The following is a 23,981-nucleotide window of genomic DNA, read 5'->3' as shown; positions in this document are numbered from 1 at the left end:
CTCAACCATTTTTGTTTTACAGGCGGGTGAAATCACCAGATTTTGTTTTTGGCGGGTGAGACGCCCATTGGAATGAATGGGCGTGCAGGAGGCTTGGCGGGTGAGTCTGCCCTTTACAAGGCGTGTGACACCCGCCAAAAGCATGTGGGTTGAGAGCTATGGTAGATGAACACATTTTCAAACAGACTTTTACCTTGTAAAATCTGTAAAATGAATTTACTGTACTTTTTTCAATTTCCTAAAATCAACTATCACTTATACACCTTTATACTTTTTACTTTCTTTATACACACACACTCAAATCATGTTAAACTAACATTTTTTAAATGAAATATATAGACTACATATATTCAAACAAAATTGCATGCAAACACAATCTATGTTTAAACCTTTATAAAAATACTTATACAATTTCATATTTTTTGTTTTTATTTATTTATTTACTTAATTACTTTAAATTAGACATGACATTGAGGCGCTATTACCTAGAACAGTTTACTTACAGAAATAGTGGTATTCACTAATATATTATAAATTTCCCAAGACATAGTAAAGATATTTTATTTTTGCTACAGTTAGTCATTCAATACAATTTGTTCATTAAGAACATATCATATGTACTGAACTGATGCAATGTATCTTATGTAAATAAATTAGTTTAATGGTTTTACAGAAGGCACTGAGGATTTCAATTAAAAAAATCAATATCTAAATTAAAAACAGTGCTATATACAAACAAAGTTACTAATTTGAAGCTTTTACAGTTGCAGTGAAGACCAGTTTACTGAAAAGAAGCAGCCGAATTCGAAGAAGAAAGAAAAACTAAGAAGTTACCTGTTAATTTAAAAAAAAAAGTAAGTAAAATATCACCATAATATTTATATTATTAATCAAATATACTATAACATTAATACGAGCTATTTTGGTTTCTTAAAATAGAGATTTTGTACCATTTTGTCCAAAAATGTCCATGTCTTAAACAGCAATTTACAACCAGAATGACCCACAAATTTCTATTTTTGGACACACAAATTAGCCAACTGAACCACTACAATTTTCATATTATAGAACAAACAACTGTTTTAATTGTATACATTAGATTTACTATTTGTACTTTTCCACACCACTAGCTTACTTTTTTTTGTCATCTGAACCCCAGTTTAGTAACACATAAATTCAAGAATACCTATCCCTACTAGTTTTAGTTCCAATGCACAATCACACAACATTACATACATCTTTATCATCTTACTCAAACACTCATGCACACAGCACACATACATTCCAGAACACCCCAACCCATATCTTCTTTATTTTTTTCAACAGACCCTAAAGAATGCCTACCAAAAGACAACTCCGTAGAAAGCAACGCAAAATTAGAGAAAATGAAAATAAAGGTGTCCAACATAAGCATCCATCTCTAGCAGAATTTGTAAAAAAAAGTTGAAACGAAACAGCTAATACAATTATTTAGTGAAACACAAGAAGTTTCAAGTACAACAACTTCGCTTCCTCTATCAAAATGTAAAACGAACCAAAAAACAATTAACAGAAAATCAGCTATCAGTACAGATAAAACTACTTCTTCAAATTTTAATATAGTGCAAAGTAAGCATACCAAGAAAAGTCCTTCAAAATCTTATAAATAAAAGGAGAGAAATCAGGTTCAAAGCTTAAAACCTATCGTAGGAAATTAATCTTAGAAGCATTGATGGAAAGTGCAATTCTTCTCAAAAGAAATGTATTTATTTTACTGTTAAACAAAATGAAACCACTAACAAAACTAATAACTAAATTACAAAAAATACTTCTCAATAAGCGAAATGTCAACAGAAAGAACTTCTTAAGTATCTGCGGAGGTGAATGGAATCATTGAAGAAGCATACAAACAAAAGCAAACAACTACAATTGCCATAAATAGCAGAGGTCGAGGTTATGAAAAATTGAATAATACCATATTGGAACAAGAAGTACTCCTTACAAAAATATGCCCTGAAAACTTAGAATTACCCCTCCATTCAACTGAATCAGAACGTCTAGTGTACAAATGGCCATGCACGTCAATGTGTAACATTCCCAAACAATGTTTCAAATCTTTACACCAATTCCTCAATAAATATGTAAAAAGCAAAGACAAAATCAAAATTAAATTACTGCAAAATATAGATACCTGTCCAGTGCGCAAGTACACAGGACTACAAGGACATTCATTGGCCTGCATTACAGGACCTACTTGTAAAACCACTTTCCATGATATCAAAAGGATATCAACACATCATTCAACTATAAGAAATCTAGTCTATAAACTGTACTATGCTAAAAGTCCTGCTTTAGCACTAGCAAAGTTAAATAACATCCTTCTACATGGTACAGCAAAAGACCTACTTGAAGAAATTCACTATATCCAGAAAAAATATTTTGGAAGTGAAAGCCATTTACAGAATGAAATAGCTTTAAACCAATTAAGCAACAATTCTACACATGGCAACCTTTTGCTAAACACATACAAAAAAGAAATACTAAAATTTAAAAGTACATCAGCTGAAGTACCAAACCATGTATGTGTATGTTGCCGTAGAATTTTTTATAAAAGTAACACAAAAACTGTGGACCTATCATACAAAATAGAAGACAATGAAGATTCTAAATGGTTTGAATTAGCTCTCTACCTTCTAGCAGAAAACAAATATGAAATAACTGAGCCCTTAATACTTTGCAGTTATTGCACTACAAAACTTGACAACAACCAAACTCCTTCACGTTCTATCACAAATAATTTGGAATTATACCCAGTACCAAAACCTCTACAACAACTTAATTTATATGAGAGCATCATAATTCAAACAGTACACCCATTTCAAGCAATAATACGCCTTCAACCAAAAACATCAAAATTACCTCCCTCTGAATTAGTAAAAGGCATTCGTGGAAAAGTAGTTTATTTACCATTAAATCTAAAAGAAAATGTGCATACTCTAGGAGTGCAACGTCCAATGCAGCAATCTTTAATTATATCAGTAAATGGAGTACCTACAAAAGACAAAAAAATATGGCAACAGCTGGTAGATTTATATAAAGTTAGACAAGCCTTCCAATATCTTAAAGAGAATAATGAATATTACAAAGAAATTAATATTGAAGAAAACTTGAAAGATACAACTGAAATAATTCAAGAAATACAAGAAGCTGGTCAATTTGAGCTACTAGATCCTGCTACAATATCAAATACTTTAGACCATTATACAATTCATCCTTTGCACTGTAATGACACCGTACAAGATGTACTAGAAACTTACCAAATGCGTCAAACAAAAGGATCGCCAATCAGTATATGGGAAAAAAGTATAGAAGCACGTGCTTTTCCTCTACTCTTTCCTACTGGCAAAGGAGGAAGGTATGATGAAAGACCTATTCAAATATCAGCTTCAGAATACCGCTCATTACGGATGTATTCTGAAGATTCCAGATTTAGACAAAATGTGGAATACATATTCCACCTACTCTTTGAAAGTGAACTAGCAACTTTAAGTTACGGAGTTGCACACATATTAAAATCAGGATCACACTTTCAAAATATGACAGCTACACAATTATTAGAGAAAGTGCAACAAAAGGATGAGGTTTTACAATCAAATATTACAAATCTATTAGCAAATATGGTTGGTACTAAAGAGTACTGGTTTAGACGTCATGCAGATGTACGTTGTATGATCAGAAACCTTGGCCCACCCACTTTGTTTGTTACATTAAGTTGTGCAGAATATGCATGGGAAGATTTACAAGATTTCCTACGCATATCAAATAAAAACAAAACAAACATAGATATTCTAACACCTGGAGAACTTTGTTCTTTCGATCCTGTTAATGTTTCAAGATATTTTCACCATCGCTTCATTGCTATGCTACATTTTATTTGTAATAAAACTGTTCCTCCCCTTGGAGAAGTGTAACACTTCTTTTGGAGAAAAGAATACCAAGCCAGAGGAGCACCACATATCCACATGCTTTTATGGATTAAAGATGCTCCTAAATTTGGTCAAGACAGTGATGCCACTGTTTTACAGTTTATTGAAAAATATGTCACTTGTGAAATTCCATCAGAAGCCATAATAGTGATCTTCGTGCACAAATTTTACAATTTCAAAGACACAAATGTGGAAAATATTGTCGTCGCAAATACAAAAACAAAGGCAAATACTACACCAAATGCCGATTTGGTTTCCCTAGACCAGTTACAAATACAGGTCAAGTAAACAACCTCATGTCTTCAGTTAGACATACTGTTAAAGGAAAGTCACCTAAAAATACATCTTACATAAAAAGATAAGAAGAAGAAAAATATATCAATGATTATAATGCAATCATTGCCCACTTATGGAATGCAAACATAGATGTGCAGTACATTGCAGACAATTCTACTGCAGTTGCACGATATGTCACAGCATACTTAACTAAAGCAGAAAAGACAGAGCTCCAAGACCTCTGGAATGACCTGTCATCAGATAAAACAGTATCTCAGAAATTATACAGCTTGGGCATAAAAATGCTCACCCATAGAGAATGTGGATCTTATGAAGCAGCTGATCGTTTAACTGGTACTTCATTGTATGGTAAATCTGAAAATATATTATGGCTAAGTCTTGGTCCAGCTAAATCTAGAAAAAGAGTTCTAAAATCATATGAAGATATAGAAACAATAGCCAAACATGATCCCAACATCCAAGACATTTTAACAAAACTATTTATTGGACACATACTACCCAAACAGAAGTAATACTTTGGAAAACATGTGTCTATACCAAATAGCCCAAAACTACACATACAAAAATAATATGAAACCCGATGAAAAAAAGGTAAATATAGAGTGACAGACTGTGAAGGCAGCTTAGTTAAACTCACTAAACCAAATTTAATTAATCATATCAAATTGACATTGAAGACTCTTCAACATAAAGAAGTATATTACATGTCCCTGCTACAACTCTTCAAACCAGGGAGAAAAGAAGAACAATTACTAGATAACTATGACTCATATGAGGATGCTTTCAAAGCAAATGAAAGCACTATAACTGATGTAAACTTTACACAGTACAGAACAATGTTGCACAATGAACAGCAACATGAAGAAGAACTCCAAGCCCAACTAGATAAGGATACTCCTGACAGTAGTCAACCTTCTGTAACAGGAAGCCAAGAACCACTGGGAGAACCACTAATAACAAATGAGGCAGAATTAGCTATGATAGAAGTAGAAAACACCATGTGTCAGTATGAAGATAAGGAAGACTTAACTATACTACAATCAAAACTAAACAATGAGCAAAGTAGCATTTTTCAAGAAGTAACAAAACAAATTGCGCATGGTGTAAAACATGAAAATAAAGAATGTTCCTGCCATAATTATAAACCTATACTACTGTACGTCAGTGGTGAAGCTGGTTCTGGCAAAACATTCCTAATCAAAATCATTAGTAAGTTCCTTCAACAATTGACAAACAACAAACTGTCAGCTGTTGTCACTGCCCCGACAGGTTTAGCTGCCTACAACATAGGTGGTGTTACATTACACCCATTACTACTATTACCAGTAGAACACCAGAACAAATTAGACTATTACAAACTTTCTGCAGAAGCTGCAATGGAATTACGCAGAGTATTGAAACAAATGAAAATGCTACTAATAGATGAAGTGAGCATGGTCTCCAATCTGATGTTAGCTTTGATTCACCTCAGATTACAAGAAGTACTCAAAACAGACTATGAAGAGCTCTTTGCAGGAAAACACATTATTGTTTTTGGAGATCTGCTTCAATTAACACCAGTAAAAGGTGAACCTATTTTTAAAACATTAGGGCACAAACTCTGCCGTAAAACTGTTGGCAGCATTGGAAATGTCAACCTTTGGCAACATTTCCAATACAGAGAATTAACAGAAAACATGCGCCAATCTGCAGATCTAACTTATGCCAACATTTTAAAAAGTTTGAGAGTTGGTATACTTTCTAAAGAAGCAGAAGCAACATTGAAAACCCGGCACATTAATGCACTTTATGGCGATAATGCATGTGCTACAGATGTTATGGAACAATTAGCCTACAAAAATGTCAATTGTATGGCCTTAATGCCAACTCTTGCAAGCTGTTTCAAATTCAATGAAATCATGCTAAGTAAAGAAATGCAACCAATAATGGAAATTAGCGCCACAGACAAACTAGATGTACATGGTATGACACTACGCATGTGTGACCAAGCCACAACAAGACTAAATAATTTAGAAAAATCAATCTCAAACACAGCAGCCTTAGAAAAGATGTTAAAATTATCCTTAAATTGCAGAGTAATGCTTAAATGTAACCTTGACGTGGACCAAGGACTAGTTAATGGAGCACTGGGTACAGTTGTTGGCTATCAAACATACCCACGTGACAACAAAATTCAGTTTGTCAATATACTCTTTGACAAACTTTCAGAAGTAAAATGGATAGGACGCTCAACAGCTAGATTCCTTCTCTTCAAAGATTTGTATGTACGCAGAGAACAATTTTCTCTAACTCTTGCATACGCAGTTACGATTCATAAATCACAAGGTCTTACCCTAGACAAAGCAATGATAGATATTGGTAACACAGTCTTTAAAGAAGGCATGAGCTACGTAGCACTATCACGCTTACATACACTTGACGGTCTATTTCTAATCAACTTTGATGCAAGTAAAGTAAACGCTGATATTCCTTGCATTTTAGAATACAATAGACTTCGCTCACTATACACCCCCCATCTAAACACATAATCTTTACCACAAACAGTAAAACGTTGTAAAAGAAAACTAAATCAAACAGAAATGAAACAGGACGTCACTGCAAATTCTCCAAAGAGAGTAAAAGAAACTAATACTTCTTCAAGTACCACAAACAAAAAAGAATCAATTAGAGAAAGTAAACCAGGTACTTCTTTAAAGAAGGAAGACAAACTCCAAAAAAAGCAGTTAGATACAGAACTACCTGGACCAATTAAATTCTCAAATATAGTTGGTGTAAGTTGCTATGCAAATGTAGCAATGAATATTCTATTTCAATTACCACCAATTGTTGACAACATTTACTCACACAGTACAGACCCATTGTGTTTGCAAATGTTAGTACTTCACAGAAATGCAGCAAACAATCCGGACAACACATATAGTGTTTTTGGAATAAGACGATAATTGGACTACTGTGCTGGAATGATGAAATTCACTATAAACTCACAGGAAGATCCACAAGAATTTCTAATGTACTTACTACAAGTACTGGAAAACAAAAACATACCTATAAATGAAATCTTTCAGAATTCATACATGTGGAAACACACATGCACTCTCTGCAACAATGTGACACAAGAAGAAATCCCCAATGAACGCTTCATATATATATCAATACCAAATTGTGAATCCATTCCATTTCAGCAACTTGTACAAAATGCAAACCATGGTAGATTATGCTCTACCTGCAATTCAGATAATCGCTCCACGTTAGTAATACAAACACATAGTAAATACGTAATACTAATGCTTCTACGTTACAATGCAGATGGTACCAAAAACAACTGCAAGCTGACTGGATTCACACATGGTCAAATATCACTTGGTAAGAAAACCTTCACAACAATAGGTATAATCTACCACGAAGGAGCCACAACCAATTCAAGCCACTACACTGCATATATAAAAAAGAAATGTGGATGGTTTGAATGTAATGATAGTACCATTACTCTAAAGCAGAGATTACCAGCAAATCTTATAAACGCTCATTTGATGTTCTTAAAACCAAAATTTGATAAATAAACTGTATTTAAACCTTTAAGTAAATTTGTGTTACAAAAATATAAACTGTTAGAATACTCCAAAAGCTATCTAACAGCTCAAAGATTCTACAACAACTAATCCGATAAATGAATACCACTAAATTAGGCCAAAAATCACAGTTAGAATACGCCAATTGGTATCATCTAACTGTCCCAAAATTTAACAATATCCAAATAGATAAATCAAAACCACTAAAATATATTAAAAAATAGACAGTTAGAATACACCAATTGGTATCTAACTGCTCCAAAATTTTATAATATCAAAACAAATGAAGAATCTGTTACTGCTCCAAAAAAAATACAACAAAGCAAAGTATAAAGCATTAGCCAGAAACAACAAGTGAACACTGAAAACAAACAAACAAATAAAAATAAACTGTAGCATAACAGAAAAAGGTTTTTTTTTTAATCCAACATGGATTTTTTTTTCTCCCACAGACCCAATGATTTTAGCAACAAATACAGAAACTGAGCAAATTGCACAGTACTCTGATTTGTACTCTACTAAATATGAGGGTCGAAAAAAAATAAAAGTATATTGCTTATACAATGTAATAAGACATTACAAAATACTAATACTAACATGCTATTTTCTTTTATCACAGAAATGAAGAAGAAAAACATGGACTCCCATTACTAGACCAAACAGTAAGTATACAATAATAAGGACAACCATAGCAGCATATCACATCCATAGTATCTAATACCTTTGTTCCTTATACATTTGTTTTTCACCCAAAGTTATAAGCAAATATGAATTTGATATGCTGCGGTGGTTGTTGCCAGGGCATACAATCTTGGGTGCATGGCCAAATGGCCATGCACCCAAGACTCTATGCCCTGGCAACAACCACCGCAGCATATCACATCCATAGAGTCAAACATTTCAACTATGATCTATGGGAAACTTTTAATGTCCGCGAACAATGTGAGTGTTCTTAGAACACTTTGAACTTGCCAGCAAACAATACGGACACCGTTTTCAGGACACCCCCTATGAACATTTCAGAACAACGCGATAGTTCTTACAACACTTTCAATTTAACAACGAACAATACGGACAGCCTCCTAAGGACACCCCCTACGAACATTCCAGGACACCGGGAGTGTTCTTAGAAGCATCTTCAGAACGCCACCATCTTGTTTATTTGCGAACATTTCAGGACACCGCGAGTGTTCTTAGGACACATTCAGCTTGACAAAGAACAAAACGGACAGCGTCCTCAGGACACCCCCTACGAACACTCCCCGGAACCGGGAGTGTTCTTAGAAGCGTCTTCAGAACACCACCATCTTGTTTATTTGCGAACATTTCAGGACACCGCGAGTGTTCTTAGGACACATTCAACTTGACAGAGAACAATACGGACAGCGTCCTCAGGACACCCCCTACCAACACTCTCCTGACACCGCGAGTGTTCTTAGAAGCGTCTTCAGAACACCCCCATTTTGTTTATTTGCGAACATTTAAGGACACCGCGAGTGTTCTTAGAACACATTCAACTTGACAGATAACAATACGGACAGCGTCCTCAGAACAACCCCTACAAACATTTCAGGACAACGGGAGTGTTCTCAAAAACGTCTTCAGAACACTCCGATTTTGTTGATTTGCGAACATTTCAGGACACCGCGCGTGCTCTTAGAACACATTCAACTTGACACAATACGGACAGCGTCCTCAGGACACCACCTACGAACACTCCCCGGACACCGCGAGTGTTCTTAGAACAGTTTCACTTTGCTTGCGAACAAAACGGACACATATTGACTCCTTAGAACACCCCTTAGTCAGTTTATTTAGAACATTTCAGAATACCCATGATGGCCGCAAACAAATCGAACACAAAAAGAACATCTAACACATAAAAACACAACTTTCATCCTATCTCATACACTCCCACCCTCCCCAAACACTCCTACACACCAACACACTCTACAAAATACACAAGATGGCGGGCGCTACTGAAAAATCTGACGCGCTTCACGCTCCACGCCGTCCAATCAGCGAACCCTTTGCATGTCCGCGAACATCACGCAAGATGATTGGCCAATCAGGACACTTTCCGCGGAGCGAACAGGGAAGTGTATCCGCAAACAGAACACAGATATCACTAATTTGGATGGATTTTCACCTAATTTGCAAAAGCACGCTTTCGGGACCAAGCCGCTGCTCCTGGTCCAAATTTGGTGGAAATCCGTCCAGCGGTTTGGGCTGTATGCGCAAGCAAATTTTTTTTCCCATTCACTCTATGGAGAGTGAGTATAATGTATACAAATATGAGCATATAGAGGGAAGGTAGAGTAATAAAAATAAAACTATGAGAAACTGGCGAATTTCAGGAGTTTTTGGTTTTACTTTGAGCCATAACGTCCCTTTAACAAAGATTTTTCACTGAATTTCATAGGTTTTTAGTAGCGCAACTTAACCATAACGTCCCTTTAACAAAGTTTTTTTAATATCACGCAAACAATATACAAACATGGCGTGCAAAAACCAACTTCTACAGATGGCTTTACACAGAATGTTGCAAAGTAAGAATTTATGCTCGTTCACAGTGAAGGTCAGCTGCTTCCACAACTTCTACAGATGGCTTTACACAGAATGTTGCAAAGTAAGAATTTATGCTTGTTCACAGTGAAGGTCAGCTGCTTCCATTGTTTTCTCGGGCCCCGGAGAGGCTCACAAAGCGGACTATAAGGTTGTATTGTGTTTTGACCTTGACAGACAGAGATTGTGATGAAAGACTTCTCTTGAAGGAGTGTTGCTAAAACGTAAGAGAAGATAAAGATGAAATTTCTGAAACGAAACCACTTTTATATATTATATCACTATACGAAAGATCGTTGGCACACGCAGAGTCGTATTTTGGGACTGCACCACTCGTAGACAATGGAAATTGCAATTGTACTGTAAGTAACCCTTTAGATTACTTTATACCAAATATAATTACAATAGCGTAGCATTAAAGACCGCTCAAGTTGAACTTGTTCGTTGAAAGTGGCATAATGTTTTCTACCACGCACTATCACCGCCGAATTGATCCCCTGTCGTTTAGAGGGCTCTGAAAAAGGCAGACAACACAGGGTGGGTTAATAGAAATAATTTAACCGGTCTATAGGCGGTCAAGCGCTCTACTCGCGGTGCCACTTCACTGTAGCCTGTCAAGTGGCACAGCGAGTACAGCGCTCGCTTTGACATCCGTGCACAGCTTGCTAACGCAAGTTTGTATCCCGGCAAGGCCAAACTCAGCCTTTCATCCTTCCGTGGTCGATAAATGAGCACCACACACCGTGGTTAATAATAAGCACCGCTTACATACCTCACGGTTCTTAGCGCTATATGAATGGGAAAATATTATTATTTTATTATTAACATACTCTGTTGCACTATCTTCGATAGCAAATAGTTTCACGCCCTAATAAATAAAATGATGATTTTTAATGGAGATCGGCTGGTGAGACTAATTTATGTTTTTTAAAACAGGTACGTGGCCCCATTTTGTCTATGTCACGATTTACAGACTCCAGCGGATGGGGTCTTCAACTGCCAGGTGCAAGTCCAAATATGCAACTTCATGACCCTCACCATTTTATGGGACAATCGCCAAGGACCAATATGCCCTTACGCAGTACTAGCGGCTACAAACAACATACCAACCAATAGGGTGGTCTAATGGCTCGTTGTTGGAACAACCTTCCGATTATCAGAGCGACAATTTACTGCTTTTATCATAAACCAAAAGCCTATCTACCGCAAAGGAGCAACACGTGGCTCCAAATAAACTTTTGCTGATCGACAGCAGAGACAATAGCAAATCCCTGAATATTCACTAAACATTTCATGTGAAATAAATGTACTTTACCAAATGTACAATCCTGCTGTTTACTTTTAAACAACAGTTTCATATTACGAATTGTGGCGCACTGAGTTGTAAGCTGATCTAACACTCTCTGTACCGCAAAGGAACATCGCGTGTCTCAACATGAACTTTTGCGGATCGACAACAAAGACAAATGCAAATTGCTGAATATTCTCTAAACATTTGATGTCAAATAAATGTATTTTACAATATTTACAATCTTGCTCTTTGCTTTTAAATCACAGTTTCATATTCCGAATTGTGGCGCGCTGTGTTGTGACATAATGTGTGTTGTCTTCCGGGTTCTGTGTAAAGTCGCGTAGTACTGGAGACGACTGGGCGCGTTTCATTACGCACCCTGTAACGAACGCAACAAAAAGGTCTAGCACATAAAAAAACAAAACATTGAACCTATCTCGTACTCCCCCGCCCTCCCCAAACACTCTTACACACCAACACACGGCACTAAATACAATTTTTTATCCACGTTTCACTGCGCTGTACGCGGTCGACTGCGAATACAAGATGGCGGGCGCCACAGAAAATCTGTCACGCTCCACGCCCCTCGCCGTCCAATCAGCGAACACGTCGCATGTCCGCGGACATGACGCAAGGCCATGGGCCAATTGGGGTGCTGTCTGCGAAGCGAACAGGGAAGTCCGTCCGCGAAGCGAACGCAGATATCACTAATTTTTTTGCCTTACATTTTGGTCATTTTTAAAAAGACTACTGGACAGATTTACACCAAATTTACAAAAGCACGCTTTTGGGACCAGGCCGCCACCCCTGCCGCAAATTTGGTGTAAATCCGTCCAGCGGTTCGGGCTGTAGCCGTGCGCAAAGTCTATAGAAAAAAAAAAGTTTTGGGACCCCCCTATAACTTTTCCCCCCCTGGACGAATCCTCACCAAACTTTGCAAAAACATTCAGAGTGACCCAACTACTTTTTTCGCAAAGTTTGGTGAGGATCCGTGCAGGGAGAGCGAAGTTATAAGCCGGCCAAAAAGTGCTCTTCCTATGGAAACAGCAACTTAACCATAACTGCATGGCCACTACCGTGGCCATGTAATATATATATATATATATATATATATATATATATATATATATATATATATATATATATATTGCAGGGAAAGTAATTGCTTCTTTCCCCAGGGGGGATGGCACTCCAAACAGTGAGGTGACCGCCAGAGAAATGCTTCATCCGTTTTGTAAAAAAAACAAAAGCAAATAAAGTGTCCTTTCAAATATCCAGTTTATTACGGCATTAGCCAAAGTTAGAAAGACACACGATACAACGCGTTTCACAGCTTCCTCGCTGCTTGATCACGTACAAGTGAGTGCTCTGTGACATTGTGTAAATATATCCACCATCACCCAACTCTATGGTTCTACTACCTATTGTGCTCCTTTTTTAGTTTTCATTGCCATCAAATCTCAGCCTGGTTTGCGGTTAAACACGGTTGCCATTTTGTAATAGCCATTACAGCTACTCTCGCATGGACTTTATTTCTCATCCTCTTTTGTTGAGACATACATGGCAGCAGGAATATTGCTAGATTACAGGCATTTAAAACATTCTTCTATGTAATCAGTCATAGGTTATTAATTTGGACATTTCCTTGAAATTTAAAGTTTATACCACTCATATTTCAATGTTAACCTACAATAATAAAGTACACCGTGCTGCCACCTCTATTATAGATGTCATTTTTGAATACAGTGCATAGATCTTTGGTTCAGACATGTGTCTGATGCTTTCCAATAAAGTGCATAGTGCTTACTTTTTTATAAACGGTCATAAAGTGCATAGATCAAGCCTTGCATACAGATACATGTCTAACGCTTGCCAATAAAGTGCATAGTGCTTACTTTATGTAACAAATCCTAAAGTGGAAAGTGCATGAGGTTTCACTTGAGGTAGATTCATAAAGTACATAGTGCTAACATAATATCTCTTATGTAAAGTAGATGTCTATATTAAAAAATCATAATATGTCATAAGCATGGATCCAAGCTAAAACCTTCTGTATGTAAGTATTGGCAGCAGATAGCAGCTGTTATTTCAAGAGAGCAAATTATCTTTCTTATTAAAAGGGGAACCACCACAAAATAGAGATTTAAAATACAAATTAAAAAACACACATAAACACCACTAAATGAACAATCATATAACCACAAGCAGGCACTAACCAATAATGTTAAAATCTTGAATATGATAAGATGTAATAAAACATCATACCACCAAACCTCACTTTCGCAATCTCTTATTAGTGTATAAAATATCAGCATAAAATTCATAATGATTTTAAAATTCATATACACTGATGACCAAAAGTGTTCTCCACAGGGCAATAAGGACAATAAAAAGCATTAATTATTCTTGATGACCCATTTTCTTAAGTTCCTAAGTATGTATATAGCTCCTCATCAAGGTTATGGCCTTTAGGTTTTTTAGATTCGAAATTCAAGATATATCTAGTCTCCATTTGGCTTAGTGTCAGTTCTCTGTTGCCCCCACGAGGATTAGCTCGAACATGATATAATCCAACAAATCTCAGGCTGTCCAATTTGCTTTCATGTATGTCTTTGAAATGGACTGCCATCGGGTAGGAAGGATCACAGTTTTTTATAGCTCTCATATGCTGTAGAATTCTCAGTTTTAATTTGCCGATGGTACTGCCAATGTAGCAGCGGTCACAAGAGCATAGAAGCGCATACACCACAAACTTAGTGTTACATGTAATGTAACTACCCAATTCTACAAGATGCTTTGTTATAGGATGTATATAGTTTGTTTTGTTCTGAGCAAATTTGAAAGCTTTACATTTCGAGCATTTGAAGAAACCATTAGTGTTTTGTGTAGCCAAGTGGTGGTATTTTGAATTTCGTTTATGGGCAACAGAAAACTACTGACCAAAGAGTCTTTAATGGAGGGGGATTTTCTAAAAGTTGTATTGACTTTTTCCTTTAAAACCGGTGCCAAAGCTTCGTCTGACTGTAGAACATGCCAATGTTGATGTAATATCTTTCTTATCACATTGGCATGTGTTCCAAATGTAAGAATAAGCCTTATTGCGTCCTCTTGTTCTTTAGCTTCTCGTAATTTGTTGGTTGAGAGTAAAGTCCTGCAGTTTAAATTGCGGGCTTTTGTATATGCTCTCTCTAAAACATCTTTTGGATATCTTTGTTTTAAAAATTTTGCCACTGTAAATTTTCACTCTTTGTCGAAGCTTTCTATTTCACTGAAATGATGTCTTATTCTTACAAATTTGCCGTAAGGAATACTCCACTTTAGAGATGTGGGGTTATTACTTGTGGCGAACAGTGGCATATTGGAGCTTGTTGGCTTTCGATATGGTTCAGTAATAATTTCTTGTTGGTTTGTTTTCACTAAACAAATTGTGAAAAATTATTTGTTGCCGACTACGGGTTTCAGTGAATTGTAAGTTTAGATTGTTCACATTCAACATACTTACAAATTCAAGCCAATCTTTTTCTTCACCTTTCCAAAGGATAAAAAGGTCATCAATAAACCTTAGCCATATAACCACTTGATCGAAGTTGGCGTATGAGGGGCAAAGGTTGTGCCCATGGCAGTCCCTCTCAAATGATTGTAAAATATATTGTCAAATAAACAGACATTATTAGTGAGACACATTTCTATCATCTCCATTATCATTTCTCCATGGGTGAGATAGTTGAGAGACCTGCTGTCAAGAAAGTACAAGAAAGTACTTGCAGTCTTTTTTGCCATAGTTGTGTTTGCCATCGTTGTGTTTGCCATCGTTGTGTTGAATGGAGGTATACAGTGAGACGACATCCAATGTGGCAAACATAGAGGGGGTCATTCCGAGCATGTAGGTAAGGTAAAAACCATGCCGGTAATGATTTACCGGCATGGTTTACCACTCCATGCTATTCTGACCCCTCAGACCGCTAATTACGGCACCGTAAACTACAATGCCGTAATTATCGGTCTTGGGTCTTGCGCGCGCCCGACCATGCCGAAATTAACGGAATGGCGTAAACGGGAGCTGATCGCAAGTGAGGAGCACACGTAAATAACGGCCTCCCCAATGCCGTAAAGTACCTTACCGCATGGAGTACATACAGGCATCTCAGAGAAGGAGTAAAAACCCTGAGCAGTGGTTCCCAGAGCCAAAGGTGCACACATTCATCACAGATGGTGGCAATGGAGTCTGCCACAGCAGAAAAGGAACACACCCACACACCACCACCCCTCCCACACCAAGATGACACCAATAGAACCAGCAAGGACACAACCACAAAAACTTCTGCAACAACACCAGGCCCCCCCTCTGAGGAGACCTAGGGGTAGAAGGAGGGGGAGACAGGCCCTGCATGCAGCACCAGTGCAGCCTCCGTCATCACCCCAGCAGCCCACATGCACACGCAGCATGTCCGGCCACTCAAGCAAAACCCTTAGCAGATAGACACCCCTGACCACCTTGACTGTGACACCGTCACCACCATATTTCGCCAGAGACACAAACAGATAAGCGAGCAGCATACAAATATACAGTGCTAACCTGGCACAAGTGACGGTGTTGCCTGTGCCCCACACCTATGCCACAGGCACCTACCAGCACACAGTGGCACCCATGCATGGCATGTCACAACCATCCATTAGACGGCCACATAAACAAGTGCTGTTACACCTACCCAAGCACACAAGGGCCTACCAATCCCCAACATGGACCATCCAGGAGATACGCAACAGTAAAGCTGGACCTCATGCAAATGGAGGCATGCCAAATGACAATGGTGCCCCTGACAGCACCCACGGGTCGTATGTGAACCAGCATGCCATGCAGGCAGCGGATAGCAACTGCAAACAATACCACTCCCCCTACGTGCAGATGGAATGCAACGCAACCAAGAACCGCACACATGGGTGGGCCCGACACCAAAGAACTACACATGACTCAAAGGGCCAGCGGTTCACCACGCTACCGTGCCACATGGTCCAACATGCAGGATGACGTGCCTGGCTGGCTGTTGAGTCGTCTGACTGTGTCATGCAAGTGCATTGGTGCTGGGGTGGGTGCCTGCATGAACCAACTGGGTCGAAATGATGAAGCCATCATACGGTGTTCACCCCAACAACAAACCTGCCACAGAACCAGTGCAATGGCACATACAAACAGATTCCCACTTTGATGGAATAAGGCCCTCACAATACACTACATCTCCACCATCTGACAAGGGCTAATCACACTACACTTGCACCACTCATTGGCGGCCACCACAACCGTAAGCGCATATCGGAAGAAACACTGCATATGCACAATGTGGCAGCCCCCAGCATGGCACCACATCGGAGACCCATCCCTGGGAGTGGATTGAACAGAGGGCAGCAGGGATACCACACCACGTCACCGGCATGGCACACCCATAGGAGGGTTGGGATTCACCATAGTATGTATTTGAACAGGATGATGACCATGAGCCACGGACTACAGCCATCACACCCAAATACAAATCTACACAGTACACAGCACCACATGGATCTAACATCAGGACAGCAGCATGCAACAACGAAACATGTACCACAAGATGTCCATGCCATCGTTCACGGACCATCTTGAAGAAGCAACCCCCCACAGCATTCCATTGTATTGGACACATATTGTGTCCATGATCATGCGGAATGCATCCATGGACATGTGCACATGGCCATCAATGAAACCCTGCCATGACAGCCAAGTACTGTCCTCCACCATGACATTCCAAACACTCACCTTATTTGGCTAGACATGCAGCTGTTGGTGGCTGTCCCTTGACAACATGGTACATGACCCCTGTCAGTAACCCCCTGAACAGGCCCAGGGAGCACTCAAACAATGGCCATACCCATGCATGCGTGTAGATGAAGCAGTCACGTGGCTTGCATAAAGCACATATGAGTTGGCAAAGCAGGACTGGTGGGTGACCCATCCACTGATATCTGGTGTCCAATAAGCCCATGTCATATGTGTAGCTGAACAAAAAGTGCATCCCTAGATTAGCGTCTATCATCCCTGACATGGTAATGCTACGACCACATGACGATGCGGTGAAGGTGGAGGGGGAAGTGGCAAGAAAGCATCATGGAGGCAGTGCACTTGAGGGACATGTAATGCGCCAAACTAACAGTGGACAAGATGTCCAGCACACAAGTCAGCAGAGGGTGGCATGACATGGGCACACAGGGCACTGGACATGTGTATACTTGTACACCATGCACTGGCAGACGTCAATAAACACATGCTCAATGATGAATGTCCACAACGGTTGAACTTTGCGACACCAATAGTGTATTGTGAAAAAAAAGTTTTAGTGAAAACATCATCAGCAGCCCTCCTCCCCCCAAACTCAACAACAAACCATCACCCCCCTAAACCCCAACTCCACAACAAACCCACACCCCCACCCCACTCCCCCCCAACTCCACAGCAGAGGTCCCATGTAGGACCTGAAGCCCACATGTGGCAGAAATGCCTATTGTTTCTTGCTCCCCTTGCCTGGGGGAGGCATATCCCTGCGATGCATGGAACGCAGAGTATGTCTCTCTGGGCTGCCTTCTGTGGCCTCACTGGATGCGACCATGTTCGCCTGCTCTGGCTGGGTATTGGAAGGGCCTGCCTCAAGAGCATTCGCTATCCGGCCAAGGATATGACAGAGACGGGTCGTGCTGTCTGTCAGAGTGTCACACAACCGGTTGGTGCAGTCGGTGAGGGACTGCTGCATTTCTCTAACTCCATCATGCCATTGAACCCTGGCCTGGCGGTTGTCCTCCATGAATTCTGCAATGAGGTCTGCCAACTGATTCACTCAATGATGGGAAACCATTGGCAAAACCACTTGCCCCAGCATGCTCGGGAGAGGTCTGTACAGGTGGACTCGGGAGATCATCCTCATGCCCCTGGGGGTCGAGTTGAGGACTGTGGACAGGTGTAGGTGCATCCCCACAGTCACTGCATGAGGCCAGGGGTACAATGCAGGGCTCCAGGGTGTGCACTGTGTTTTGGCCCTCCTCCTCGGATGCCCCACAGATGGGTGACGGGCTGTCCACACACTCATCAGGGCCGGTAGCAGCAGCCTCCCCAGAGATGCTCGACTGTGCCGAGTTAGGGGTTGGCATAGTGACTGGTGCCGTTGCTGGGATGGATTGTGGTTCGGCAGCATCCAGTGGCCTTTCCGGAGCCGGGGGGCGGTTCTTTTAGGTTCTTTTAGGTGCTGGCATTCGCCTGACCCTGCCACTACCCGTGGAGGTGCTTAGACGGCTTGATTGGGGCTCTGCGCCATCATGGTCAGTGCCTGTGGGGGTAGAAGAGAGGGACAACATGAGTGAATGTGCGATGTCCTATTTGCATACATGGCTGCATACACATTTCGGTCAATTAAGGTTTGTGGCATTTTGGGGGTAGCTATGGCAGTGGTACATGTGCATGGTTATGTTATGTACGCATGTTTGGGAGTGACTCATCGTGGCCTGGTTATGTGCACTTTGGCTAGTACAATGCTGAGCCGGCTGCACAGTGTGCATGATGGGATGTGCAAGTTAATGCGTTATGTACTCGCATTTGGACCTTCATTGCGTGGCACTTGCCTCAGCATTAGTTGGAAGGGGGGATGCGTTGGATGGGGGGAGGGCAACACGAGAGGGTGCCTTCGATGGCCCTTGGGTCAGTTTGAATCATGCAATGGACATTGCCAGTGTACACTGTGGACACTCACCTCCTTCAGCAGAAGTCGTGCCCCACACTCCATGTTCCCCAAGCCCTCGATACATTCTGTGCCAATGAGAGCCACACAGGTCTCCTCCCATGGCTCCAGTTGGACAGGGGTACTTGGTCCGCCTCCCGTTTGCATGGCCTGACTGCGGTTGCTGGAGAGGAGGCCCCGCACCCGCAGGTCATCCCACCGCTTGCAGCAGTCCCTGGGGGAGCGGGGGGTGTTGCCTATGGCGCTCACCCTCTGTGCAAGTTCGGCCCAGATGTTCTTCTTGCGGAGGATGGACTCCCTCCACATGTCGTTGCTGAAAATGACATTGGCATGCTCAGCCAGGAAGTCAACCATGGCCTGGAGTTCCTCGGGGCAGAATCTCCTCTTGCGGCTGCCATCCGCATACTACTTTGGTGCTTTGGGCATGTTGTGAGTTGCCTGGTCCTGTTCCCGACTTTAGTTAGCTCACAAGGGTGCTGGCGGATGAGGATGGCAATGGATTGTGTTTTTAAAGATGGACGCCGCTCTCCTTCCCGTTACTGTGCGATGACGTAATTTCCGGTTCCTTTTTTTTAGCGGTGGCCGTAATTTACGGTCTCCGTAAATTACGGTCACCGTTATGTACTGACGCTACAGCTTTCAAGACGGTGTTGTTATTTACGTGTCGCAGCATGCCGGTAGGGGTTTTTCGGGTCGTTTTGCGGCAGGACGCTCGGTTATTTTCCGCCATGGTGTCAGCGAGCTCGTAATGTGGCGCAATTAGAGGTCTGAGGCCAGCCCGGTGTCGTACTTTCCGCCATGCCGGAAAGTACCGGTACTTACCTCCTAGCTCGAAATGAGGGCCATAGTCTTCTTCCCACACTATACCTTCAATCTTACTAAGGAAATCTTTAGTGTCCCGCAAGTATAATGGTAACGTGAATATGTGAATACAAGGGGTAGTAGCAGATATATATATGGCAACTGGCTTCCAGCATTGGAGAGAGAGACGACCAACATTTGATGAAGCAGGATCAGATGATGTTAGATGTTTGTAAGACTTAAGGCAGACGGCTGGAAGATTAATCATAACCTCAGTCATTGATCTGGACAACACTTGAGAAGGGAGAAAGCCCGTATGCAAATATGGATTGGAAGTACCCCAAAAAGGACAGTGCTGCCCAAAGCAGCTGCAGGCATGTCTGCCTGCTTGGACATAGCTGGTGAAGTGTTGCAGCTTTGGAGTCTATGCACAGTGTTTGGATCATGTTTAGCACTTAGTGTCTGTCGGCCTGATCACGACTTTGGTGGTAACGCCAGCGGTATTATCGCCAGCAGTATTAGCCCTACCGCCGAACTCCCCGGCGCTAATAGCGCCAGATCACGAGTTTGGCGGTAATGTTAATTCCCATCCCCATTGAGCCCATTCGGGAACGCCCCATTCCCCATAGGGCTCAATGGGGAATTTTCACGCTATTACCGCCGGCGGATTTCCCGCCGGTGGTGATAGCGCAAATTTTCGGTGGATTTCCCCCCAGCTCAGAGCTGGGGAGAAATCCGCTGAAGTCCTGATTTGGTGGACCCTTAAATCCGGCGGTAATAGCGCTACCGCCGGACTTAAGGGTTACCGCCAAAGTCGTGATCAGGCCCTATGACTAATCAACTTCCGGGGCCCCAGTGGTCCAGGGATGAATATCGGTTTCTAAACCATCAATCAGCCCCACACCTCTATTTCACCAGAAGCAATCTGAGCATATTGGAAACACAAGCAAATTCTAAACCTCCTTGTCCAATTTTGGTAACGTGGACGGAACGGCAGGCTTATCTCTGCAATGTCGTTGTTAGTTGCAACACAGCAAAAATACAATTATTACCCAATGATAAAAGGTATTGTCCAGTCAAGGTTGTACACACATATTTACTTTATTATTATCACAACAGACAGTTCTAGCACACTACAAAATACAACCCATCCTGTAAAGGAATGCAGAGGACAGACAGTTTCAAAGAAGGAAAAGGGATGCACTCTGGATATTGACAGGAGCTTAGTTGGTAAGACACCTGCGGATAACAGGTGTCAGTCAGCTTGGCGAGTGAAACTGGATGGACAGCTGCAGGCTGACCTGCACGGAAACTGAGGGTCAGCAATCGTCTCAGTGCTGGTCAGTGGTTCCGAAGGACTGGTTGAAATGTCTCAGACGGCTTTAAGTGACTGTGGCGTAGCATTCAGGGTTGCAGTTCGGTTGCAGCTTGAGGGACTTGACTGGTTCAAAAAAGGACCTTTAAGGCAGACGTTGGTAGATGCTCTTCAATGCACTTCTCCTAGCTTCTTCACTGTGCTTGTGTCATCCTCTAAGGCAGACTTCAAAAAGCTGAGGAGTTTGTTGCCTTGTCCTTGGTTTTGGGTCAGAGATTCTTTGACATGTCCCACCTGGGAAGCTTGCTGCAGTGCCTAGCAGGGCATGCTGTGTGCTAGCTGGGTACTGGTTCTGGAGCTGCTGGAGGGTCCTCTGGATTTGGTATCTCCCTCTCTTCCCTGGGAGATGTTTAGGGGAGGAATCCTCCCTGCTTCCCTCTTGGAGATCCTAAGTTTCCTTCACTGGCAGAAGATGTAAGGCAGACTGTACCTTCTGCCGGAATCCAATCATGTGTTCTTTCTTCTGCTTTTGGTGAATCCTTCAGATGATCTCGAAAAGAGTGGCCAAGGGGATTGGTGTAGGCTAAGCCTACCTTAATGAATCAATCCTGCATCCCCACCAACAATCTCCTGCATGTATAAGGTCATAACCGGAGTTCTTTGCAACAGGAAAGGTAAAGGGGTGAAAACATGGAATACTAAGTCCCACCCACCTTCCTGTCTATTGTGGATCAAAGGGTCTCTCTGGTTAATGGAGCTCTCTGTGGTTCCTGATTAAAGCGGCAGGTCTCCCTTTGAAGATGCGCCAAGACCAGACTCTCTGGCCCTGGCAAACCACATTCTCATACCTTATGAATAGGATCCACCTGTGGGGTGAACTACTGTAAAGATGCAGTCCCAAACATGGCAGTTCAATGTCAATCTACAATGAGGGTTGGAGCTGGCTTCACGTTGACACAGTGCATATGAAAGATGGTTAGGGTTTCCTGTCTTCTTTGAGAACCTCTCAGCCAGGCCCTATATGGTGCTGTTTGAGTTACTCTTTGAAAGGTAAGTGAATCGCTGCCATCATCTGTAGGGCCCAACACAAAGACAGGGTGGATCCATGGAGCCTTTGTTAGTTAATCAGGCTGGTCATGGCAGTTGGAAGGTTTGGTCCTCCTCTTTCCGGAGATGCACTGCATACTCCTCTTGTCATATCCCAACTTAATATAGCAGGGGACTGCACCTGTAGGCCTTGCCCACCCAGAGTACAGAGGTTTAATGCGTGTTTCATGTGATGAGCATAGGAACATGTGTGCGGATTATCCCCACACGTTTTCCAAAAGTTAATCTACCATCATTCAATTTCATTTAAAATTTCAAAAAACCCTAGGCGAGCGCACACCCACCATGCGGATGGTCGAATTCCTCACAGTGCCCACTGGGTTTCATTAAGTATGACTGTTTAGCTCTGTCCCAAATACCAGTAGATCAGCGCCTACAAGAGTTGATAATTGAATATGAGAAATTAGCAAAAGCTGCTGCAAAGCATGTGCAATTGTTTGGGCAAGAGTTTAAATCTGAACAACTATTGCTTTCTTAATATAATAAAAATTACACTACTATTAAAAGCAACAGGTAGATATAAAAGTGACATAACGAGTTGAGGCCCGCGTATCCTATCATCACTCTGGTGTTTCTGACTAGGAAAGATGGCCCTTACACCAGCTGGGCTCTCATTTGACAATACGTGAAGAGGATATACAACACACACCTGAATTCAGCAGACTTTGTCCTGTTGTATTGGAGCAAACCCCTGGTCTGAGGGAGGCAGCAACACCTGTTTCCCAGGCCCCCGGCGCCCAACTTATTGGCGTTCTGTGCTTGGACATGCATAGCTTGTTAGCACTGGGGAGGGTCCATGACCCGCTGCCACAGTGGAGCTATGGGTAGTGTTGATGTCACCTATGGAAAGGAGGAGGGCATTTCAAGGTGAGTCCATGTGATCTATGTGCATATATGTCATTTTGTTGTAACTACTTGTAACCCCTCTTCTGATGCCTGTGGATGTCAGTCATTCGTGCCTAGGAGGCGGGTTCTTTGTGGTAATGGAAGTCCGTTATCTGGGGCGGGCAGCTTTTTCTCGATGGTGCAGAGGACTGGCCGCCATATCTCCAATCCTCTGGCTGGTAATGGTCGGCGGCCTCCATCCATTCTAGTAGGGCCGCTCCTCGGCATTTAGTGCGGTGACAGCAGGGGAGATAGGCTCTGTGTTAACTGATGCCTCGTTCACAAATATACACATTTAGTTCATCCCTTGTCGAGAAATCGCATTTCCCGCTGATGTATTTTATGTGTGGTTTATTAGTTATTTATATGGCGCCTTGCACCAAGGATGACAAGGATGGTGAAATGGATCCATATTTCCGCCATGTTGAAAAG

Source organism: Ambystoma mexicanum, chromosome 1p (assembly GCF_040938575.1).
Source record: "Ambystoma mexicanum isolate Mex_15411 chromosome 1p, UKY_AmexF1_1, whole genome shotgun sequence".
Classification (NCBI taxonomy): domain Eukaryota; kingdom Metazoa; phylum Chordata; class Amphibia; order Caudata; family Ambystomatidae; genus Ambystoma; species Ambystoma mexicanum.
Note: the sequence above shows the minus strand (reverse complement) of the source record.